This window comes from Typopeltis vanoorti, chromosome 12, assembly GCF_054136105.1.
Source record: "Typopeltis vanoorti isolate ZY-2024b chromosome 12, IOZ_Tvanoo_1.0, whole genome shotgun sequence".
Taxonomy (NCBI): domain Eukaryota; kingdom Metazoa; phylum Arthropoda; class Arachnida; order Uropygi; family Thelyphonidae; genus Typopeltis; species Typopeltis vanoorti.
The window spans coordinates 112,396,273-112,421,500 of NC_143560.1; the positions used below are offsets into that span (position 1 = coordinate 112,396,273).

Here is a 25,228-nt window from a genome sequence, read left to right on the forward strand (position 1 = left end):
ATCATTGATTGATTCGGTCCGTCTCACTTCGAGCATTCACGGGCGGTTCATTAATTTTACTAACCATATGGTTGTCATCCATGGAAACGCTGTCCGCCTACACATGAAATCTACACATCTATAACTTTTAAACGATGATAGATGTCAGCAGAGTGGAGCCAGGATGGCAAAAATGGATCGTAAAGAGACATAGTCCACACGAAACGTTAGTATTCGTAGGAACTCTTTTAGAAGACAATTAAAACACCCTTAATTGACTTCAACCTTGCACTGGAATTAGATATCTGATCATCGGGCACAATTAATATCATGATATATCATATTCGAAGTACAGTGGCGTTTTTGTGATGATATTTACATTGATTCAGCAGATCGTTCACTAAGCTACTAAAACATTCTCACAGGCTATCTGGCTGTTAACAATACTACAAATCACCTTATGTTTTAGACTAGTTTATATATTTCTTACAGTACTTAAAAAATTGTTAAATATTATCTTTTATCACAATATTATTGTAATATCATTAATATCATCACGGATCTAAAAATATATTAGAAACTTCATGAGAGCAGATATGTTTAATGATCACAGGAGTACAAAATTTCCACGACTAACCTCTCTTAACAATAACGTAAAAGGAGTTTTTACGAATGCGAGATAAGAATAAGTTCGTACATTTTGAAACAAATACTTTGGTAGCGTTTAGAAGTTTAACCTAATTGTACGCGTTGTTATTTTCCTGGCATTCCGCAGTACACTGTCGTGATATAGATTAGAATACAACTGTACCATGTCATAACAACAAAAATTATTATGCAAGTGTGCAACACAAAACACTGAAAACATGAAGCATGGCGATACTTGTTTATGCGAATTCCACTTTAAATAATCAGACGAATGAAGGGGAGTGTCGTCGATAAAGGTGCAATTAGGCAAGTTTCTCCATAGATTGTCCACTACCTGTGATACTGGCACAGAAATTTGATTTGCTGAAAGCCATTCCAATACTATTAATCCTTAACTTTCAAAGTACCTTGGGCATAACTATAAACAACAAAAATTACACGATAACCACAATAATAAACTTTAATGAAAGTACAAATATTCGTACTGAAAAGAACAGCATATCATCAGTTTGTAGAAACAAGCAAATTAAAGAACACGAATATAACATACAACAATAGTTTTACCAATTAAAAAACGTTGCCGCAAGCTAGAAATCAAAATTAATATTAATAAATGATATTAACACTATTTTTAATGTTTAGTTAAAATGAGAATTTTCCAAACTTTTGGGAGAGAGATGCACACATAATCGTTCCGCTTCAGGTTAGGCCGATGTAAAAGGACTCCACAACTTTCTTTGAAAAGGCGTTCATATTTAAAACTGCTTCTATGGAAGAGACAAGCTTCATCCCACAGGATACTGTGTTTAATGCCAATACGAAAGGAAGATAGACTTTCTTTACAGGATACCTCCACCTATTAAGAAATTAGTTATAACCCAACAAACACAGAGATTAGATATAGGATCAAAATACTTTATATAAGTGACGCACCCATTTTGTTAGGGCTCTTCGTTTATATAGTCTTCCAAAAATTCATAAAGAAGGTTGTCCACTAAGACTCATTGTGAATTGTATTGACTCTCCCACCTAATGAATTGCTAAATTTCTTTCACATTTATTAGCTGCCCATATTGGACAAGACAGATCATTTATCAAGAATTCTACACATTTTCTGGAAAAAAGCAAGAATATTCAAATACAAGAGTCGGATGTTAGTCAGCTTTGACACTGCTTCTCTATTTACTAACATTCCGTTATCTAACACTATTAGTTTACTATATGATAATTTCCCTCCTGATGTAGTGGAGATTTTTGAATTTGTTATACAATCAGGATATTATTTCAGCTGGAAAAACTATTCAATCTGTTTATAGATCTGGAAAGATCTATAAACAAGTTGAAGCACTGTCATGAATACCTTCTGTCTCCATCTTTGGCAAACTATTTTTGAACGATCTGGAAGATACCTTGTTCTCATCCATTCATTCCCAACCCTTTCTTTGGTTTCGTTACATCGATGACGTTTTTGCTTCTCATTCTTAAAATGAATTTACTACTTTCCTACATCTGATCAACAGCCTTCACCCACGCATTCAATTCACCATACAAAAAGAAAAAGCTGGTCATTTACTATTCTTAGACATGCGTCTTACTCGCACGGCCTCCGGTATTGTGTAAACCAGTATTTATCGAAAGCCTATCTTTACTGGCAGATGCATTCATCAAAAAAATTGATGTTATCAAGTCTTTAATTAATAGAGCACATAATGTGTGCTACTCTTTTGCAAGCTTACAATAAGAATTTCTCACTATGACAACTTTAATGGGATTTAATGATTACAACCTTCATCAAATCCAGTAGATAACTGACTCATATGTTCCAACACCTATACGTGTTCCAACATATATGCAGATAAACTCCTATACGGTCTGTTAAAGAACAGACTGCATATGACCCAATTTTGAATTTTCAATAAGTATAACCTTATTCCCACATATTCTACTATCAAAATTTCTTATTTGTTACCATCTACAAAAGACAAACTATCGCCTATTTCTTTAGCTGGTGTTTACCAGATTCCTTGTGAATGTAATTTGATATACTTTGGACAGAGAGGCCGTTCTGTGGAAAAAATAATTAATGAACATCAGTATTACATTGAATACGTGAAATCTCAAAGTCTGGTCTGGCACAGCATAGTATTGACACTAAATATATTGTCAATTATGAACGCCTTTTCAAAGGTAGTTCTCTTTTACATCGGCCTAATGTGAATCGGAACGACTGTCTCTCTCTCCCCCAAAAGTATGGGAGATTCTCATTTTATGGAAACATCAAAAATAATTTTAATATTATTTATTAATATTAATTTTGATTTCTAGCTCGCAGCAACCTCTTTTAATTGGTTTACCGATTATTGTATGTACCTTGTATTCCTGTTCTTTGATTTGCTTGTTTCTACACACTGATAATATGATGTTATTTTCAGCAGGAAATAACTGTACTTAGATTAAAGTTTATTACTGTGGTTATCGTTGTTATTGTGGTTATTGTTAATTTTTGTTGTTTATCATTAAGCCTTTTTATTCTCTTCTGAAAAATTCCCGATGAAAAGTAGTTACGTTTTGTCATTCAAATGATAATGCATTTATTCATTAGCTCTAATGCTTGCAATCAACTTAGAAATTTAGGTAACGAAAGTGACATTTCTAGAGGTCAACAAAACTTTCTATAGCAATAAACAATTGGACTAAAAATAAACTGACAAGTAAACCATTTATCCTAGCCTTGCCAACTTGTAATTCAATATTAAACAAACGTCATTTTTTTTTAAATATGGAATATCGTTTCTATTATATGCAAACCAACCAACCAAATCGACCTCAATAAGTTCATAAACGTAAGAATGTTAATTAACAAGAAGTCCGATGAGTCATTTCAAAAGTTATGCACCTTGTACTCTTGATATCAAATCAAACATTTATTTAACAAAATACATTTAAAGGCAATCAGTATAATTTGCATTCTGCATTATGATAGCTATCCAACGTTTAGATACGTCTTTTATTTCTCCCAGTAAACTCTTTCTTCTTTTTTTTTCTTTCACATAAAGTTAATACTTTAAGAGAGAAAAAGAATGTTGACTAATAAACAGAATTTTTTTGCATCGTATTGTTGGTAAGGATGAAGGTAATGAAAAGCCAATGTCGAATTAGTAGTTATATATTTTGCAAAGAAAATATCATTTAAAGTATACAGAAAAACTCTAAATGAAATAAGAGCAAGATGACAAGATGCACGGTTTTATATTTCTTTCAAATGCTCGGAAATTTGTGTACTTGTGATCCTTGCTTGGACTTCTAGTGATTCTTCTGTTGCAGTGTAACTGAAGATCACTGCAATGTTTGGATTTGTTTGGCGAAATTCCAAACATTATTAAAAGTACTGGAATAGAAGCATACCGATTTACATTTTCCTAATATTATAGTTTGAGATTGAAATTCGAGTGGTTAATTAATTCTAATCTAAAACGAGATGTCTACTACGATAATTAGAACATCTGAATGTTTAACTACTCGTTCGTGTAAGGATGTTTCTTTTTCCTTTTTATTTTTTCTTATATAGTGCAAAACAGTATCTATAGTTTTATTATATTATTCATTAATATAAAATTATTCAAACTGCTGGGTAGGTTGGTCGAGTAGCTAGCGTCCGTGTTCTTCGACTTACAGGCTGCAGGTTTATAACCAATGTATATAATGGACTATATATATAATCGATTGCGAATATACAATTGTTTTATTTTTGCATTTAAGATGAATTCGCATAATCCATTTATTTTCGATTGCAATACTTTCCCTAAGGGAGTTATAACAGCACTTTCCCAAACACCATTGAGATTCGACTGTAGTAAACGTCGAATTACATTTTAGACAGCGGCTTCCAAGTGACAATTTCCTCCGAAGCATCTCTGATGGAAGCGCGCTCACTGCAGTTTCCAGAATGCACTCTAATATAACTTCGAATTACATATTTAAGCAAGGCTTAAACATTTTTAAAACTTATGACACAGTGGTATTTTATACATGCATTATCATGATTTTGTTTTTCTACACAAAGCAGCAGCTTATATATGATATTTGTTAAACGTTTAGTCAACTTTAAATATTTTATATTTTCTAGTATTATCGCCTTCGTAGCGCAGTTATGAAGATATCGTAACACTTGTCATTTAGTTGGAAAGATCTATGGAAAATCCTATCTGGAATGCACCAGAAGTTCTCTTGTCTAAGTAGATTCGCATTAGTCAACTAAGCTTGTCCAATATCCAACTCATATCCAATTCTTCCTATTCAATATCCTTTTCTTCGCTTATGAAGTGAGCGATATATTTCGAGAGTATGACGGACTTACTGTGAATATCCTAGCACTTCATCCTTTCGAGGTTATATCAATAAAACATAGTAACGCTTCAGGAGAGTTTCCGTAATTCTGTACTCCCCTGACAGATCGGATAGTACAATATGTTTGGAAGACGACAATTGTGTCTTGGAGGAGACACTGCCACGGCCATGATGTATATGACCAGAACTTCGGTGTTACCTTTTTTAATTTCCAAGAATTTTCATGAATTCAAACCGCATACTCTTCAATCCATACTCCAATAATCATGAATACAAAAAAAAAAAAAAAAAGAAAGAAAGAAACTTACTTGTAAATAAAATCTAATCTCCCAAACTTGCTTTACCATATCAAATATAAATGAGGTATGTGTTCATACATAATCATCCAAACCAAATCTAACTCTAAAAAGAGTATATAAAAGTCATATTTGCAATCGTCGCTCGGAAATCCCATGCCGTCGAAAACTTAGCTTAGTCTTGAATCCATATTTATAATCTCTAGTTTAAAATTTACATTGCCTATTCCCTCAGATTTATCTATTATCTGTATTGCTAATGAAACGTTCCCAAATCATCTTCCTCTTCGACTGATTATCTCTAAACCCTGATTTTCTTCAGCCAACTTTCTCTATCGGTGTGATCATTTTCCTTCAATAATGCGCAGCTGAAGCTGACCTTCTTTTTTTTTTTTTATTCTGAAGACCATTCTGATGTAGCTGCAATCGCAATCGACAATGATTCAACCAAATTATTTATTCGCTGGAAATACTCCACAGTCCTCACCATTCTGGTAATTCATTCCATATCTTCCTCGTTATAGCTCAGACTGCTGACTGGTACATTCAGAATTAATGTTGAGGCAGCTAAGGTCATAAGGAGAGCAAATTATATCTGTTAACTGTTATGTGTTTCTTGAGACTTGCTAATCCACCTTCAAATGGAAAGGACTATAGAAAACGCTTCTTGAGTCTTTGCGATTGCTAATTTTAGCTTTCCTCTATGAAACCAATAGTTCCAAAATATGAGAAATGAGAAATTTATCGACAGTTAACCTTTTCACTAACCAATCAACGGTCATAAAATGGATTTCACTGCCTTTCTCAACAGGCCCTCCCCTAACGTTTACGAGGCCCGCGTACAAATGGAGGTTCACTTACCATGTGTCTAAATATTTAAATATTATAAATCAAGCTAACAAACTGTTAAATAAAATTAGTTCTATCATCCTAAATAAGTTCTACCTTGACAAATATACCTTCATAACGACAAAAATCGAAAAAGATGTGTAAATCGATGGTTTTTATATGACTGAAGGTCACAAAATATCAAAGATGATTTATTGCGCATGCCTGGGTGTTCTGTTGAAGGGCAGGCGATGTTTAATAAAGACATACATAATTCATAAATGACGATGTATATTTATTCCATAAAACCTATTTATCAATAAAAACCGATCCTGAATCTTTCATTCAGGATCAGTTTTATTGATAAATAGGTTTTTTAACCCTTATTTAATAAATTTTTGGTGCGCGCGCGCGCGTGTGTGTGTGTGTGTGTGTGTGTGTGTGTGTGTGTGTGTGTGTGTGTGTGTGTGTGTGTGTGTGTGTGTGTGTGTGTGTGTGTGTGTGTGTGATGTGTGTGATATGAGGGCGCTTTAAAGCGTGGGGCCTGGAGCAGCGGCCTTCTTTCCTGGGTCTCAATGGGCTGCAGTGGTTCTCAATATAGATCTGGGAACTTATATATGGCACTCACCTTGTGACGGATTATCACCTAGAATAAAGCCCAAGGTTAAGGTGGAAAATTTGTTTCCTGTCCATTAGTAGAAATCATTATTTATTAATAATGGTTTGTTATGAATCGAATAATTTATTTTGCATTAAAATGTAAACGGACAAAAATTTATGCTACTGTCAGTGAGTACCAAAACCGACACGTACACGTCACACACCTACAACTTTTTGAGTTAATATACTGTTATATAGCATTTCATAATACCGCAGCAGCTCATGGCCGAGTTAGAATGGTGCGCTTATTCATGTATGAGTATACATTTGATTTTATGTGAATCCCACTAACGAAAGTTTTTGTAAACCTATACTACACTAGTAAAATTGGTGGACTAATGATTTTTTCCTATTTTTATTTATTTCATATATTTTTTTGTATTTTTCTTCTTCTTTATTTATTCTTAAATCATTTTTTGTACTTAATGCGAATCATATTACAGTCTCAATGATTTATAATATGAAAATGGAAGAAGAAATTAATTTAAAATTAAAAAAAACACAACCACTGTACATTCGTAATTAAATGAGTATTTTATATGTTAAAAAAGCTTTCTGAACTAGTCTATATATATATATATATATATATATATATATATATATATATATATATATATATATATATATATATATATATATATATATATATATATATATATATATATATATATATATATATATAATAAAATAATGCGTTTTTAACTGGCAAATGAAATTAACAACTTTTCTATAATCCAGAAATTAGTTACAATAAATATTACGATGGAAAAGTATGTTGATATACAAATTTTCAATTATAATGGTTTTCAGTTTCATATTTAGTAAGTATGAAATTTTAGTAAAGTTAATTGAAATAAGTCTATATGAAGCAATTATTTCAAGGATATGGGAAGGCAGAATCCATATTTTGTAGACACTCACTTTTAAATACGTGCGGCTGAAAAGTTCGGAGCTCGTGCTGCTGCTCTTCATATTTTCACCGCACGTGTTGGTTTCTCATAGGGAACATCGAAGCAAATTCTCATTCTGACCTTTTACAATTGGGTGGTTATTTTTTATTTTTCTATCTCACTTCCTCTGTCTGTCGCTGCTCATCTTGCATCGTTTTTTTAAAGCAGAAAGTTTTCCTCTTTTATTCTGCTCAACAAAAGGTCTTCTCTCATTAGCAGCAAATCACATCCGTAGAAAGGCTGATGACAAGACGCTTCATTCATCTCTTTTGACATAATGAACAATCGAAGTTACACAAAAGGCAACACGGCTAGCTGATGGTTCCTATTTTAATGACACCCCACTCTCTACCATAATATTCTATACACTGATCAACTGAACTGGCTCTGAACTTCATAATCCCCTCTCCTTTCTTATAACCTGTAAAAAAAAAAAAAAAAAAAAAAAAGCAGTACATGGTGAACCTTCCATATACGGGGGGGGGGGGCTGGAAAGTTCTGATAACACCTAGAACAAAAATGATATTAAAGCAACTGATATAACCACAAGAAAGAACAAACGCGGGTGTATAAGAATATAAGAACATAATTCAAAATTTCCAGAATCAGCTCCTCCTCCTCTACTCTTTCAAATAAAGTTTTTCTTTAAACGTTCTCAAAAATTACAACCTCGGATATAATATCTGGAGTGCTGTTAAAAATCTATAATCTTAGAATCAAAACATATCTTATTTCATCAGCTATTGTAGTAGCCATTTGGGAATTATGTGGATATTTATAGTGTCAGGATTAACTCATTAACTCCAGTATTTTTGTCCTCGAATATCACTACCAATATCTTGAATGCGGGTTGTTAAAAATCCATAAACTTAAGAGTCAAAACGTTCTCTGAATGAACACTGTTCCTCCCTTCAGCTGTAGATTTCTTACATTCTGGCTTACATTTTGATGTTTAAACTAAAATATGTCATTCGTGTAAATTACAAAAGAAAATTTCTACGAGACCCATCAATATGTAGTTAATAGGTGTCTGAATGGAATTGATCATATTTCTTATACTCTACGTCATATTTTGAAGAATGAAAGAAATTCGTTCAAAGGCTAATTTTTTCCATTCTTTAAAATTCTCTTTCTTTCCACAAAATATATCTTTCTCTAAAGCACAGCAATATAATGGGAAACTTTTCACATAAATCGCTGTAAGTGAATATCTATTCTTAGTGAAATAACACAATATTAAAATAATTTCTTAAGGCATGAGCTTTAGGTATTTTAGTTGTGAGGCTCTGCTCTTATAAAATTGTCCTGGATTTGGTTGTTTAGATTCTGGCGACTCGGTCCTCGGGCAGTTCTGTCTATTTTATAGAAGACCGTGACAAATTTTCAGGATTAAAACGGACCATATCCTTAAAATCCTGGAAGTAGCACATCTTTCCAAGACTTTCGATACTTTGTTTAGTTTTTTAGTGAAATAGTCACCCTGCGAGAGAGACTGAACACATATCGTACATAGTCATCCTCTAAAAATAACAGAAAATGCTTTTCTTTTCTTTCTTTTTTTTTTTTTGAAGTAGCTAGAAGAATTTCATAAGGAATGACAAACTAATATGACGAAATAGGCAAACAGAATATCTGTTAAATGAATAAGCAGTGTTTAATCAGAATGAAACATTATTAATGTAAACACACACGTACACGCACGCACGCACGCACACACACACACACACACACACACACACACACACACACACACACACACACACACACACACACACACACACACACACACACACACACACTACGAACAAATAACGAACTAAATGTATTATATGATACAGCTAAATATTTCAAAGATTCTGTGCAGCCTAGCTTTCTTAATATCCAAAGAATAATGTTGGAATAGCTGACAACTTCAAAGCTTATCGTGACTTCTTACGAAAACAGTACCTCGTTTGAAGCCACGACATCAAACTAACAAACAGTACTAACATTAAAAAATGAAACCAATATCAGTATACGTATTCAACTTCTTCTTTGAGTGCCATCTCCTATCGACCACCTTGGCAAATTTTAAGCGTCCTCAGCCACTCTGAACAGTCCCTCAGAGCTCATGCCAGTCCACTACCTGATCATCATCATCATCTTCCCCTCCCACGACAACATTCACAAACAACATGGTTTTCTTCAGTTGGTTTATGAGGTCGCAAATTCTTAATATCTGCGTTATGTAAACGTTTACAACCCTGGGAGGGATACTGCACGATGATAATTCTTAACCTGTCTATAGTGGTGAAGTCTACATGGATAGAAAACACTCCACGACGTGACACGTAGCTTTTTTTAAAAAAAAAAAAAAAACTTGTTTTTAGTCTACAAGTCAATCAGTTAAACTGGATGGAAGGTTATGATCATACGAGGAAAAGCACAGAAATGAGAAAGGTGCATAAATAATAATTAAATGAAGTAATAATGGAACAATGGACTTCCATGCTAGTAGGATTAATTCACTAACCACTTCACATACGAAGACAGTGTAATAAATAAATAAATCACATTGCATATGTAGATAGCCTTCATTCAACTTGTGTTTAGGAGGAAGTTACAAGGACATGGAAAAAACGACAAAAGAAACACTGGAGCCATTTGCAGAAACCGAATTCCCAAATTATTTCCTCATTCTTGGAAAGCCAGAAACTCTAAAAGTAGTAAACTTCTTCTTCTTTGAGTGCCATCTCCTATCGACCACCTTGGCAAATTTTAATCGATCCTCAGTCACTCTGAACAGTCCCTCAAAGCTTCCATTTATCCATTTATTCCTCAAAGCCAGTCCATTGCCTGATCTGCCAGCCAAGTTCTTCTTCATCTTTCTTGTCCTCTTCTTTCGTTTATATTCCCTTTTATAATCAATTGAAGTAGCTTATATTTTTCATTACGAAGTAGGTGACCAAGATATGCAGTTTAGATACGCATTCGACTGTTGTTGTTAAATATCATATGAGATCTATTCAAAAAGTTCCGGGAAAATCATTAGTATCATATAGTAACTGGTCAGGCTAACGCATTCATTTGTAAACAGATAAGCAGTGCTCTAATTTAGAAGTTCTGAACCTGTGGTACGCCTACCCCTTGGGGGTACGCGGTAAAATTTTTTTTTTTGGGGGGGGGGGTACGTCGCGAGAGCTCAAAAGTCGCTAGATCTAGTAACAAAGTCGCTAAGTTGACAACACTGATACTGATTTCTGAGAACTGAGTGACGAAGCGCGGCACTGTAGTTCATGTCTATACACGTTGGTCAATCCTCCCTCTCTTAAGAGGGAGAATCCTCCTAAGAGGGAGGATTCTCCTAAGAGCCGACCGTTATTTGTTGTGATTTATTTCACTTGACTGTGAAGTTAACTGAAGGTATTTCTAAAGTGCCTTGAAACACGGATAAATGGATAATTAAGAAGAAAAGTAACGTGGAGTCGGAGCCGACTGCTTCTACATCTACGACTACGTCATCAGCCCATGTGAGTAAAGAGGTGGATTCAGCAGTAAGTAACATTAAATGTTAAACAATCAAGTGAAAAAAAAATTAATAAAACGTAAATATCATGAATCATATTTACAATTTGGCTTTACATTGATAGGAAATTTAGTAGAACCACATCCACAGTGCGTTGTTTGCGCTGAAGTCCTGTCATAAAATTCTATGAAACGTCTCTTTTACAGCGACACTTTGAAACAAAACATGAGCATTTAAAAAATAAGCCCTTAAGTTATTTTGAACGTCTTTTGGAAGATATGAGCAGTAGAAAAACCGTAATTAAGCATTTTTCTGGTGTAGAAGAAAATGAAGATGCACTTAAAGCGTCTTACAAAGTAAGCCTTCAAATTGCCAAAGCCGAAAAGGTTCACACAATAGGCGAGTCACTCATTCTTCCAGCAGCAGAAGGAATAGATTCTTGAATGTTTGGTTAAAAAGAGGCAAACCTTGTCAGAACCATTCCTTTGTCGTTTGACAAAGGAATGGTTCTGACCACTTTAATTTTCCACGAAAAATTCTCGTGGAAAATTAAAGATATGGCGTGTAATATTAAGGATCAACTCATTCAAACTATTCAGTACAGCCCGTGGTTTGCCATACAAGTGGATGAGTCGACAGACGTAGTAGCTGGGCTAGCTCAATTATTTGTTTTGGGGCATGGAAAATTCCAGGATGCAATATTTGAATATATTTTATTTTGTAAGCCTCTCAAAACTTCTACTATGGCTGAGGATATTTTTAATATGATTGATTCATTTTTTGCCGAAAACAACCTTGAATGGAAAAATTGTATTTCTGTATGTACTGATGGAGAAAAAAAAATAGTGGTTATATCACAGAACAAGCAGGTCGTATAAAACAAGTTGCACTAGAATGTTTGTTCACTCATTGCTGTCTTCACCGTGAAGCACTGATAGCTAAATTTCTCCCTGAAGATTTAAAAAGAGTTTTGTAAGTAGAAAGTGTACAAATGGTTAATTTCATCAAAACTCGACCATTGAAGTCTAGACTTTTTTCAATTATCTGTGAAGAAATGGATAGCCTGCATAAGAGATTACTGTTTCACACAGAAGTATGAAACACAGTTTTATCACGAGGAAATGTTCTTTACCGTTTATTTGAACTCCACAATGAAGTACGCCTTTTTTTTTTTCATGGAGCACGAGTTTCGACTTTCTTTGAGACCACAAGATTTAGAATGGCTTCAACGACTTCTACAAGACTTAGCATATTTAGCTGATATTTTTGAAAAAATTAATATTTGGAACTTATCATTGCAAGGAGACAACGTTGATGTGTTCTATGTTGACAAGAAAACAGAGGCCATGGTAAAAAAAATTATCTCTGGGAAAAAGGAATTAAAAAGAACAGCTGTGACCAATTTTAGCGACTAGATTCATTTCTTAAAGAAAATGAGCAAACGATTGCACACTTTGAAGACATCAGAAAAACAACAAATAATCGTTCACTTAAGCACCTTAAAACTCTTATAAGGTAGTATTTTCCACCCCCTGATGAAACGCAAGAATGGATTCGAGACTCCCCTTCACATATGATTTGAAAAAATGTGAGCTTCCATTGTCCAATAAAGAAGAGTTGATTGAAATATCTTGTGACAATAGTTTAAAAAGCATTCATTCCAAAAAGCCACTGATTAGTTTTTGGATTGGAATGAAGAAGAAATATCCGACTTTATCAAATATTGCAGTCCAATATTTGTTACCTTTCACAACAGCTTGTTTATGTGAAATTGGTTTTTCATCTTTAACTGCTTTAAAAAAAATAAATATAGGAACAGACTGGATGTTGAAGATGACTCGCGACTCTACCTTAGCAAGACAATCCCAACCATTGATGAAATATGCAAGCGTAAACAAGCGCAACCATCTCACTGATTACCCAGTAAAATGTTCATAATTTTATATTTGTTAAATTATTTATGTCACTCTTTGTGTTTATCGATATATTTAATTTATGAATACTAAATTTCATGTGTGTGTGTGTGTGTGTGTGTGTGTGTGTGTCAAGTTTTGCGTTAAACTTATCAAATGCTGAAAACAGCTTTACGCCGCTCAAAGACATTCGAGTGGTTCAGAATGTTTGAAGATGGTCGAACATCGATTGCAAAGCCTTGCTCTAGATTTGGTGCCTCATGTTCGCGTAAAGGTCATAAGGTCGCGTAAAGATCCGCAAATTATTGTTCAAAAGCATGCTGTGAAACAGGAATCTCAGTTGGATTTGCCACTAATTTCTGACAGAAGATTTAAAATGAACAGGACTGCTGCAAAGTTTATGCCGAGACTTCTCACTCAGGACTAAAAGAGTTCATCGAGTTGCAGGTTGTCAGGAGCTCAACGATTTGTGCCTCGGAATCCAAATTTCATCAGGAGCATCATCACACATGAGTATACGGGACGTGGGTTTACAGCTAAGACGCCGAGACGAAGAGACTCAATTATTTCAATGGATGACAAAGAATCTCCTCAAAAGAACACGACAATCGTATCTTAACCACCCTATTCAACCGATTTAACCCCCTTTGACTTCTTTTTATTCCCGAAGCTAAAATCAGTACTTAAAGGACGAAAGTTTCAAGACATAAATGAAATTAAACAGAATACAATAAACAACTCAAAGTCGTTCCTTTAGAACAGTTCCCGACTTCCAAAAGTGGGGAAAATGTTAGGAACATTCTCCAAGCGAAATATTCACCTGCTATATTGAGGCAAGAGGAGAATATTTCAAATGGGATATGTTCCTATAACTAATATGCTTCTGTATATCAAAAAAATCAGCTAACGCCTTTTTATTCCCGTATACGGGGAGTAGGCGAGGCCATTTAGCCCTATCTAACTTTTGGAGACTGAGTGGGCAGTTCAATCTCCACTGGTACTAATCAGAGATAGATGGCCCAAGGCTATCACTAATTAAGCGGTACGCAGTGAAGAGAGACGGCTCAAATGTGCCGCCATCTCGTGGTCCCTAACCCTAACACAATATATTTAATGTCTGAAATAATGTAGGTTCTACGGTCGATTTTCTTGAGTTTACGGGACGAAAAACCCGAGTTTCCGAGAGGAAAAACCCGCTTGCCCGTGCCAGAGATCGACTAACTCGGGTTCAATAAATTATTAAAGTTCCGGGACAATAAATTATGTCCCGGAACTTTATCTAAACTGAAGTCGTACAATACAGTCTTTTGTACAATATGATAATTATACTCTTCTTGATTATCCAGTTTTTCTGGTTACAATTTCTGCATTGCCGAACTCTTCAATTAAATTGAAGGAACAATAACAATTATGAAGAGAATCATTATGGAAACCGTTTTACAGGTTATATTCTTCAAGTTACATCAACTTGTAAACAAATCAACAGTACTTAAAGTGCAGTACTATACAAGAATTAAAAGTGAAGGTAGTCAAGAAATCGAATAAATTAGGAATAGGAAAGATCTGGTTCAAAATATCCTAAATATGCTGTTTCCCTAGAAGATAAAAATTTCTTTATAAGGAGCCATGTTCATGATAGATAAACTACAAATAAATAATGGATCGAAGACACGTGTTATTCAAGTCGCTTCATTACAAGTAATACTATGTAAGAGACTGGTATTTTGTTTTCTAATATGCCCAGGCATAAAGTAGTATTTTAAATCAAATATGCGTCACTATTAGAGGCCAAAGCCAGTGGTTTCAGTTAAAGATAGAAACACAGCAACATCAGGCTCAAAGAATTCTGAAACGAGTGTTACAAACGAATCTTTTTTTTTTTCTTTAAGTGTCAGAATTCTGATTTTTTTTTTTTTTTCACTTCTGTGTTTTCTCTCTAATTTATGACAAAACTACATTTCGTGGGTATGGGCACGCAGATGGGTGAGGTTATATGTTGGACACACTGTGTTTAAAATAGCAATTCTGATACCGGATCTTGCTGAGAAGTAATAAAATCGAGTTCAGTGACACGAGTAGGAACACAATAAATTATTTCATGTAAAGGTGATAATGAGTTTGGAGTTTGTTGGAATAGTTTCACCTTCAAATAATTTAATGTTTGTCAATTTTCTGAATGAATGATAAGTTTTGGACAATTTCTGGTATCGAAGTTTCTCTTTCCGAGCTAAAATTTCCCTGGAAGTACCAACTCCCAATGTTAATGCAATTCAAAATTTTCATTTTCTAAAAATTTGAAGTTGACTTCATATTTTGTGAAAATATAATTTAATAATTAGTAAAATGAGTTATGCACTGTGTGTGTGTGTGTGTGTGTGTGTGTGTGTGTGTGTGTGTGTGTGTGTGTGTGTGTGTGTGTGTGTGGTAGATGAATTTCATCGACTGGTGTTTGTGTGTCTCTGAGAGCGACTACCATCGCTCTGCCAAGTTTATTTGCTCTCTAAAGCAGGTTTCAGAAACATCAAGCCCTTTGCCCACCTACACAGCACTAATACTAATGTGCTATGGGCTAACATCTTTTCATATGTAGGATGCACATTAAGAAACAACACACACACACACACACACACACACACACACTGTAGAACAATGCTTCTTCTTATTATTGCGTAATCTCGAACTAAGTACATGAGATGGCGAAAAAAAGTGCAGGAGTGTAGGAAGTTCAAGTAAAATGAAGTGGTGATGTTAAATTAGATAAGTTTAATTGCATTTCGTTTATTCGTTAAAAACATAAAGGAACTACAAATATATTTTTGATAACATCAAGACATCATCAATTAATTTATACATGTAAAAATATTACTACTGTATTCAAAGAAAACATGGAAACTGATAAACATTGACATGCTTGTCAGTTTCCTAGTTTTCTCAGAGAGAGAGAGGGAGAGATTGAAATATCCTTCTAGTTCACTGAATGACTTGCACGTCTAACTAGAAAATAGTTTCGCCTGAAAGCTGAAGAATTTCAGTGAGTTATATATTATCAGTGTTACGAAGACAGTTTCTGTAAAACTATCTACTTATTCATATCTGGCAGCAAAAAGAGGCTAATAAAGCAGGACCAGTCAAGCTAAATAGCATCAAAAACAAGCACACTAACATCCATAAAATTGCACTTAAAGGTATTTAGCTTTCACAGTTAATGCCACCATTTAAGTTAAGAGGATTACTGCATTAGACAATCACGTGTATTAAAAGCGGATCTTCTTTTTTTTTAATTTTTTTTTTTTATCTTTACTGCTTAGGAGATTATTTTTAATGCATTCTTTACAGATGCGTTTGCTAAATTCAGACTAAGCACATGAGATGGCGAGAAAAGTGCTGCTCCAATGAAGATAAAAGCAGCCGAATACCGAGCCTTGTCCAACTTTGAATTTAAAAATTATTTCTATGTCTGAGGCACTCTACGTCTTACTCACTAATAAACCAGTCAAATTCGTAATATATTGAAAATTTCAAAATACGCTTGCTCTCAAAATATGTACCATGGTGTACTAAGTACGTATTATTATTTAAAAAAAAAAAGGAATTCGTAACAATCGGAAAGAAATCAAAGGATTTTCATAGCTACTTTTTAAAGCGAATACTTATCAAAATACAGCTTCGGAAGGAATTTGCCACATTATTTGCGAATAAAATAATTGTTTGAGAAATGAAGAAAACAATGAAATATTACTATTTTGAATAATAATAATAATAATAAGAAGAAGAAGAAAGAATAGGATTAATTAATAGAATTAACCTTCGAATGTTCTAATGAAATATATGAAAATTTCATACAACAAAATGGACAATTTTATACAACTGCTACAACAGTATATTCACATCATTAATAACGACTTCCACTGTCAGAGTTTCATTCGAAATTAGAAGGCTGAGTCTACTGGCCGGCCCACGTTTCACCGATATTGCAGCTGACATCTTCACTTAGACATTATCTGAGACACGATCACCCAGCTATTCAATCTCGAGTAAGTAGCACTATAAACATGATAGCGACTAGCGAAAGCGGCTAAGAGAAGCGGTCTCGCCCAGAAGTTATTTTATATCGACGGCCAGGTACCCTACTAAAAGAGTACGTGCCCACAAGATGAACAATAAGTTTCGCAAGAAACATTTAAAGTTTAGTATGTCAAACATGTAAAATTGGACAAAGTTTACGTGCTTTTACGTTAATCCAAACCCAAGAACTTAGTAAAGTCTATATTACACTGAAGATTTGAGAGGAAAGAAGAAACGTATTTACAACTAGGAATGAAATATTAAATATAACCATTAGATACATCTAGAATTTAGAATGTTTTAATTATTAGAATCAATTATTAAAATAAATAAATTAAGAAATCTAAAGAATACGAGTACAAATAATGAACGCAAAAGAAAATTATAGGTAATCGTTAACTCTGGAAGTTAAATGCCAATGAACGGCATTGAGTAGTCATACCAGGAGTAATGACTGAATGCAAATTTCTCATATTCAGAACCCCCCCCCTCCCGCCTTTAACTATGCCCTGTGAATATTTAGTAACTGTAGGGTTGTAGTCAATATAATACAAAATGCTGTTTAATGAAATGCGTAAATTGTAAGCGAACTATTCGTACTAATTATATATGCACGAGATCAGTCCTGTACAGACTGTTAATGAACTTGTGTTTAGAAAAGAAGTGACAATTGGATGCACTGTTCTCGTATTTTGACCCCCCCCCGGAAGTGCGGAGAAATCCAAGAAATGTAAAGTACAGTAATACAGCTCCTAGGAGCTGGGTTTCACATTATGGGTAAATACCAAGAATGGTGATCGGAGCTTGCTCCACCCTTACATATTATAAATCCTATAATATTATGAGCTCAAACTATGAGGAAAGAATCAACTTTCCTTCTTTTTTTTTTTTTATTTCAGAGAAAGAGTTTAAATTGGTATATCTGTTCTCATACATTGAACTTCTAATAAAAATACGAATTCACAAATTTACTGTAACTTTACTTAATTAGTATTTTAATTTTTTTCCACTATTTCTTTATACCACTACCTAACCTGTCCCTCAACAGTATAAAATTTTGTATACCGTGATTCTCTTAGAAATCAGACAGGTGCTAATAATTGAGACAAATGCAGCGGCTTGATTTTACTTTTGCGAGTCAAATTAACTGGGGGTCGTAAATGGGGGGTGTATACAGAATACATATATATTGTACAATTCGTTCGAAGTTTCTTTTGGTATGTTTAGTGGAACGCAAATTTGCATTCACGTAGCATTTCTCGGTGTATTATACACAAAAAAGACATTCAACAAAAATACATGAAAGATTAGATCATATCACAAAGCAAATAAATAATATATAATAAATATAAGCTGACAAAAACAGACCACACTATGAGATTATTGTGACTGTTTTTGTTTAGAATTATGTCCAAAGCAACTGAGACTATCAGGCCAGAAGCATTTATAAAGGTTCTTCGCGTACTTCACGGCATTCGAACCCAACTAATTCCAAATAAAGGGCATCGTCGAAACCGACTAAGATACGAAGGCTCCTAACTAATAAATAATGCGCATCTATTATGAAGCGCGTCGTATGTCACAAGAAATACCCAGGAGGTAAATTAGAAGTATTCATAATTCAAGGGTTTGGCATACTAGCTTCTGCACAACTGACATCGTAATTAATGCAGTTTTAAATGAAAGTGCTCCATATCATTTAGCATTATGACAGTTTGAGCTCAACTCCAGGGATTTAATCTGTCGATTCAGGAATTTAATTTATCGCTTTGAATTGGCGATGAACTGATTATGCGAGATGAAAGGGGGAAGACAAAGCAAATCGAGCTTTACATCACGGGAGTTACACTGTGGTCTAGTGTAATTCGATGATTTCGAGAATTTTCCCGAGTTTGCTCTTTTCTATGTCCGTAGATGATATGTTTTCTGTTTAATCTCATAAAATCGTCCTGATTCAAGTGTTGCCACAAAAGCAGAACATGCAGCAGATTCCGTTGTTCTTTTACTGAATGATGGGGAAAAACGGATTTCTTTCTATAGAAGGTATTTCTGGAGAAGGCATGAATTGAAGAGTAATGCATCTGTTAACTCTCAATATTTATGTAACACGTGTTCCTCGTTCACTTCGACTATCATTGTTTGTCATATAAACGATTCTATCTTTCCAAATGAAAACCATAATACTGAGCAATAATATTAGAGGTTCAAGATTCTACAGTTCGAGGAGAAAGGACAGAAATTTCGATTACTGCATGGTTCCATCAGAAATAAAAATAAACAGATAAACTGAAAGTAAACTTACTTGTTTTAAAAGGTGGTGTCTGGTTTTGTTTCTGCATTGTTTCTTGTTTCAAGACACTAGAAAAACAAGACAAATGTTAAATACAGGTGAAATGAATATATTAAGAAAAATAGTAAATAAAACTAGACTAAATAAAATAAAAAAATACAGATATAAGAAAACAATGTGAAATGCAAGCAATAAACAATTGGGTATCTACCCGAAGAATAAAATGGATTGAACATGTGGAGGGAAGAAGTGAAGATAGAATAATAAAACAAGTCTATAGTTGGAAACCAAAGAACAGGAAGACCTAGAAAAAGACGAAAAGATATACCATTAAAGAAGATGAAGTCTTGGTCGTAATAGATATTACATCTAATGCGTGAAGAAGTTTTAAAGCTAATAATACTCGAATAACAAATCTTATTCCTTTGAATAACAGAAATGTAAATCAATAATTGTATCATCAAAAGTTAGGATAACACTGAGTTAAAATAGCCATGAAATTATTCAGTAAATAATAGACATCAGAGATAAGAAAAGTCGAATACGTTCATGCACTCGCTCTCAATTCAGTACGGTCTATGAAAACAATCTCACAATATTTCAAATTCTTTCATAAAAGAGATATCTCATTTTATGAAGTACTCTGATATTCTTTCAGTAAAATGTGTGCTTATTTTGGTGTAATGATTAAAATTCCTCCACCAGATCTGCGAATGACAGCTACGGAGGTGGCTATCCCCATGTTAAAGGAATCTCCATAACAGCTGCCATTCTAAGTTTCAGACTACCTTTCGGAGTATTCGCAAAATAGGGTCTTGTTCTATTAAAGCTAAACTCCATCTTTAATTATTTACCACAGTGTACCAAACACCTCATTCTGAAGATTTATCTTTTTTGAAACAAGCAGACAGGCAAAATTAGTATGGGAGAGCAAAGATTCGCTTTCTTCAGCCCAGTCAAAATTTCTTACTGCTCTTTTATCATCGTGCTCATGTCTGTAATTTTCGAAATGACTCCCTTGCTGAGCTTTCCAAACACGCAAGATGTTAATTCTTTGCTATAAATATCGACAATTCATCTTTATGACAACGCTGTAGAGTATTTGACTATGGCTGCTGTCAAGAAGATTCGATTAATATGGAATTTTTGGTACAAGTCTAAACATGTCACGGCATAGATACTTATTTAACAGCATCTAAGCAGCTCAGTAAAATTAGTTAAAAATTATAATACTTGGATGAGAGATATAGGACTTATTGCAAGGACAATAGCCATAACTATGAAACCAAGGCGTGCAGTGAAACGAGCTCAGTATTGTTATCCAAAATTATATGTCAAAACAACATACTTCATGATGCTAGTGTGTTGTTCTGACATATAATTTTAGATAACAATACTGAACGAATTTCCCACATAAATGTGAACAGATGTGGTCTGTCGAAAATACGAAATAAGTTGTGTAATTTTAAAATCGGCACCCGGTTTGATCTAATTTTGCTGTAGGATACTATAGAACTACAGAAATAACTGTGTCCAGCTGTCTTTATCGTTGAAATATTTTGCAAGTAGAGATAACCAAATCAGAAATATAAGAAGATATGTGAATACTTCAAATTACTAGTTATTTGATGATGCACTGAACTATTATCATAAGTCACCTTCGAATTTTATATTGGACTTTTGTTTATTATATACTTGGATTTTGAGTACACTAATAATTAATGGTATTAACAGCTAAAGATCCGAGAAAGAATTTTAACGACTATGAGAATGAAATGATGCACTAAATCTAGTTATTTATTTCTATGAAACAGGTATTCCACACCTCGTGTGTCGCGAGATGGTAGTTCAAGTCTGTAGGAGTTCAACTACGGGAAAAATTCTTGGAACGATCAGGTTACTAATCGCTATGGTTTCAGTTTCCTGAAAGAAGCACGCTGCCATAACCTTGTCTTTGGATTTATGACCTAAGGGGGGCGTGTCGATCTGACCTAGAGACCATGAGAAGTAATTCGAATCCCTACAAACCTGAAGTCCTAACACTGTCACCTGCTCCGTCCTAACAAAGAAACAGATTTTCCTGCGCAACCAGCATAATAATTCAAAAAATCCCGTCATTTAATCCGTTTATCCCCAAGGACAAAACATTCCTTGTCTACTAAGAACAGAAATCTATACGATGATCATGAAAATCTGATACTTAATTATTTATTGTAGTGCACGAAACTGTGAAACGAAAAAAGAAAAAAAAATCCTCTATCGAAAGTCTTCCACCAATGTTAAGGAACTGTATCTTTCATTACTATTCTCTCTCTCTCTCTCTCTCTCAGACTTATTTCTTGACGCCAATGACGGATGTTAGAATGCTGGATCGAATTAAATAGAAGCGGAAATAAAGTGGAAATTTAATATAGCATTTTCACTTTTCACCACTAGAAAGTCTGAAAAAGCTTCGCGCACGCACGCACACACACACACACACACACACACGGAGAGAGAGAGAGAGAGAGAGATTTCCTTATTCACAGTTTTGCTGAAGTAACTAAATCTATGAAGCCACTAGAATGTGAACTGAGTGGGTTCTTTGGCTAGTATGCTAATTTACTGGAAGAAAAACCTTGTCATCACTTTCGTTTAAGATTGATTAACTTGCTTTAATCCCAAAACAGTAACAAAATGTGTACGCCGTTACTTGTGGGAAAACTGTTTCTTAGAAAGCAAAGTGACGAAATGTTAATGGTTTTCATGTTCAAATTGAACAGCATCTGGCTGGTTTGTTTGTTTTGCTGGATATTGTTTAACTCACCTTCAATATCAAAATAGTAACAACATACATAACTTCATTACTGGTGAGAAGACTGTCTCTAATAATAAAACGGATAAAATGTATTAGTTTTCATGTTAAGATCGGTATATTACTCGCATTTAAACGGTGAACAATTTAATCTTGTACTCTATAGTTTTCAACCCGGACAATGCCGAAGGAGAAAATAAAGCTCCCTGTAAATCTTAAGAAATTAACAACCACCCACTTTTATAAGCTAACTGTAAATGCTATTTACAGTTAGCAATATTTTCGCACCGAGTCAATTTAAAAGGATGTTGTCATAGTTGCTGCAAGTTTTGATATCTCGGAGTATCATATATTCATTAAGCTGAAAAAGGCACATTTAGTTAATAAGGAGACAGAATTTTTAAAGATCCTTTTATATAATCTCAATTTTATTTATAGTTATTTTTACTCAGACCTACTTTCCCTTTTACTATTTTAAATTTTAAAAAAGGAAATATGTTTTTTCGAAATAACTCAATTGAAACGCGAGTTTATAAACATATCACTGAAACACGATGTTTCAATAAATCTCGCGCGTTTCATTGTGTAGTTTCCTCGAAACATGATGTTTCAAGGAAACAACACGAGATTAAAAATAAAAATATATAAAAAAAAAAATAACGAATATTAGTATTCTCAAGTGATTGTCTCCGGGAACATTCGAAACTGTACAACATTAACTGCACGTATGAGTGCGTAACTGGAATCTTCCGCAGTTTCACAGACTTTTTTAACACACTGAAACGTGATGGTTTCGGCCACATGCTTCATATAAGTTAACCTAAATTAACTATGTTTCTCCTAAATTAGTTTAAAAAAATAAATAGCTATCACTTTGCGCGTTTGTGTGTATATAAATGTTTTCACTCACTGCATTATAAGGATGATAACATTCCTGTGTTTAGCAAATACAGTAGGGGAAAATAAGGATAAATACCGTATCATCCTTAGCCATCATTCGAATATGCTGTCTGAAATCTTATAAAAAAAAACTAATTAGAAAAATATTTGTTATGAATTAAATTGATTTATCCATTGACTATTAAATTACACATCGGTATCATCACGCTGATAGTGTACAAACACACCGCATATAGATATGCGTGGATCTGTCTACAGAAGACAAGACAACCTTATGAGGACCTCACATCAAGCACTGCGGCATGATAAAATAGATTTCCAGACACAGATCATAACGTTACAAGGGGATGAGGGGGGGGGGAGCTATTAAAAGTTCAGCACTATTAGGAAAAGGGAGGGGATTCAAACATGTGTGTGACACACACACACACACACACACACACACACACACACACACACACACACACACACACACACACACACACACACACACACACACACACACACACACACACACACACACACACACAGAGAGAGCGAGAGAGAGAGAGTATAAAACGTAAAATTAGCAATCCGACCACGACTTCCACCCAGCAAGATCCACGACATAGGGACTAGACCTGCTATGGGTTGATTTATTTGAAAGAGGAAAGAACATGAGTTAAGATATGGAGAAGAAGAATGACATTTTTGGGCGTCGTCGAGTTTTATTTCACTCATTAAGGCCATGTTGAGACCCACTAAAGTAAATACACGTTTCTCAGGAACAGTAATTCTGCCTTGAGTGAGTTTTCAAGTTAAAAATTAAAGCATGAAACATTTTCATAACTGAAAACTTTACGTTAAGAAACCTGATAGGTTTCTTCTTGTGGTGATATCTGCAGATAAGTTGGGAAACACTGTCATACAACTTACGATCATTCCTAAATATAACTATTTTATATTGAAATATAAAATTTTCAAGGTATCTTTTTCTACTTATGTTTAAAAGACATTTCTTTTACATTTTACTTCGAGTTTTGATGAAGCGGTTAAGGCTATGGGACCAGTGTATTATGTTCGTAAATTGCGTGTCCTCCAGCCAGCTTGCCTGGTTTGAGGAATGAAAAACACAAGTTTCCGAGAGGAGGGGAACTCTTCAACATCCGTTAAAGCTATGGAGCTTCCTTCAAGGTTTTTACAATGCCATGATATTTATTCTGAAGATTTTTTTATTTTATTTTTTTTTACATTCTTTTATTTCATTTTCCTTTATGTTTTCATCAGCTATTTAAATGCTTAAATCCCATGAATTAACAATTATAACAATATCCGAAGATATACAGAAATGAATAATAAACTCATGGAGAATCGACAGAAAGTGGACAATGTTGTAATAATAAGATTGTTGTTATGATTGTCGGCCTCCCACCAGGAGAATTAAGTGTATCTAGGAGAGTAATGGTATGAACTCCGCGAATGACAAATTCCTACTTCACACCTAACTTAAAGTATGTGAAATACTTTAAGTTAGGTGTGAAGTATTCGATCAGATTTGTGTTTGTGAAAGGAAAACTGGAGCACTCGGAGAACAATAACTCAAAACCACAACACAAGACCGACCAAACTTTGTACTGCTGCAAAAAAGTGCGAACAATTCATTTCCTATGGAAAACAAAACAAATTTATAAGAAAACTCTTCTTTAAAGAATAAAGGAAAACCGTAGTTTTATGTCATGAAGATTACCATTGAAATTTCATTCCTATTTATTTATTATACAGATATGCTCTAAAAAATATAGAGAATTAGTACAGAACTTTTAGTGGGATTCCATCTTTTCCCTTTCTCGCTCAATCTACGAAGTAAAAATAATCATATAAAGATCCATGAAAAACTAAAGATTCCGGGAGAAAACTTTAGAGAAAACTAAACCTTTGCCTCCATTTAAACCGTCTAACTTTCAGTCTGAAAAGTCTATAAGGACCTTTCAGAATCCTTCCAGAATGAATTGTCATTTTGGAAGGAAAAAACCTCCTCTTCCATATGAGCCACGCTGATTCATCTTCAGTTGAA

General features: G+C 34.2%; 1 protein-coding gene across 2 annotated transcripts in view; it reads right to left on the reverse strand.

The window, feature by feature from the left end:
* The window catches only part of LOC150101139 (uncharacterized), a 916,744-nt gene that overhangs the window by 740,290 nt on the left and 151,226 nt on the right, over positions 1-25,228 (reverse strand). For both annotated transcript variants that reach the window (XM_090401523.1, XM_090401522.1), the window contains exon 2: positions 19,494-19,549. The gene's annotated coding sequence lies outside the window, so the exon portion shown is untranslated. The remainder of the gene's footprint in view (positions 1-19,493; positions 19,550-25,228) is intronic.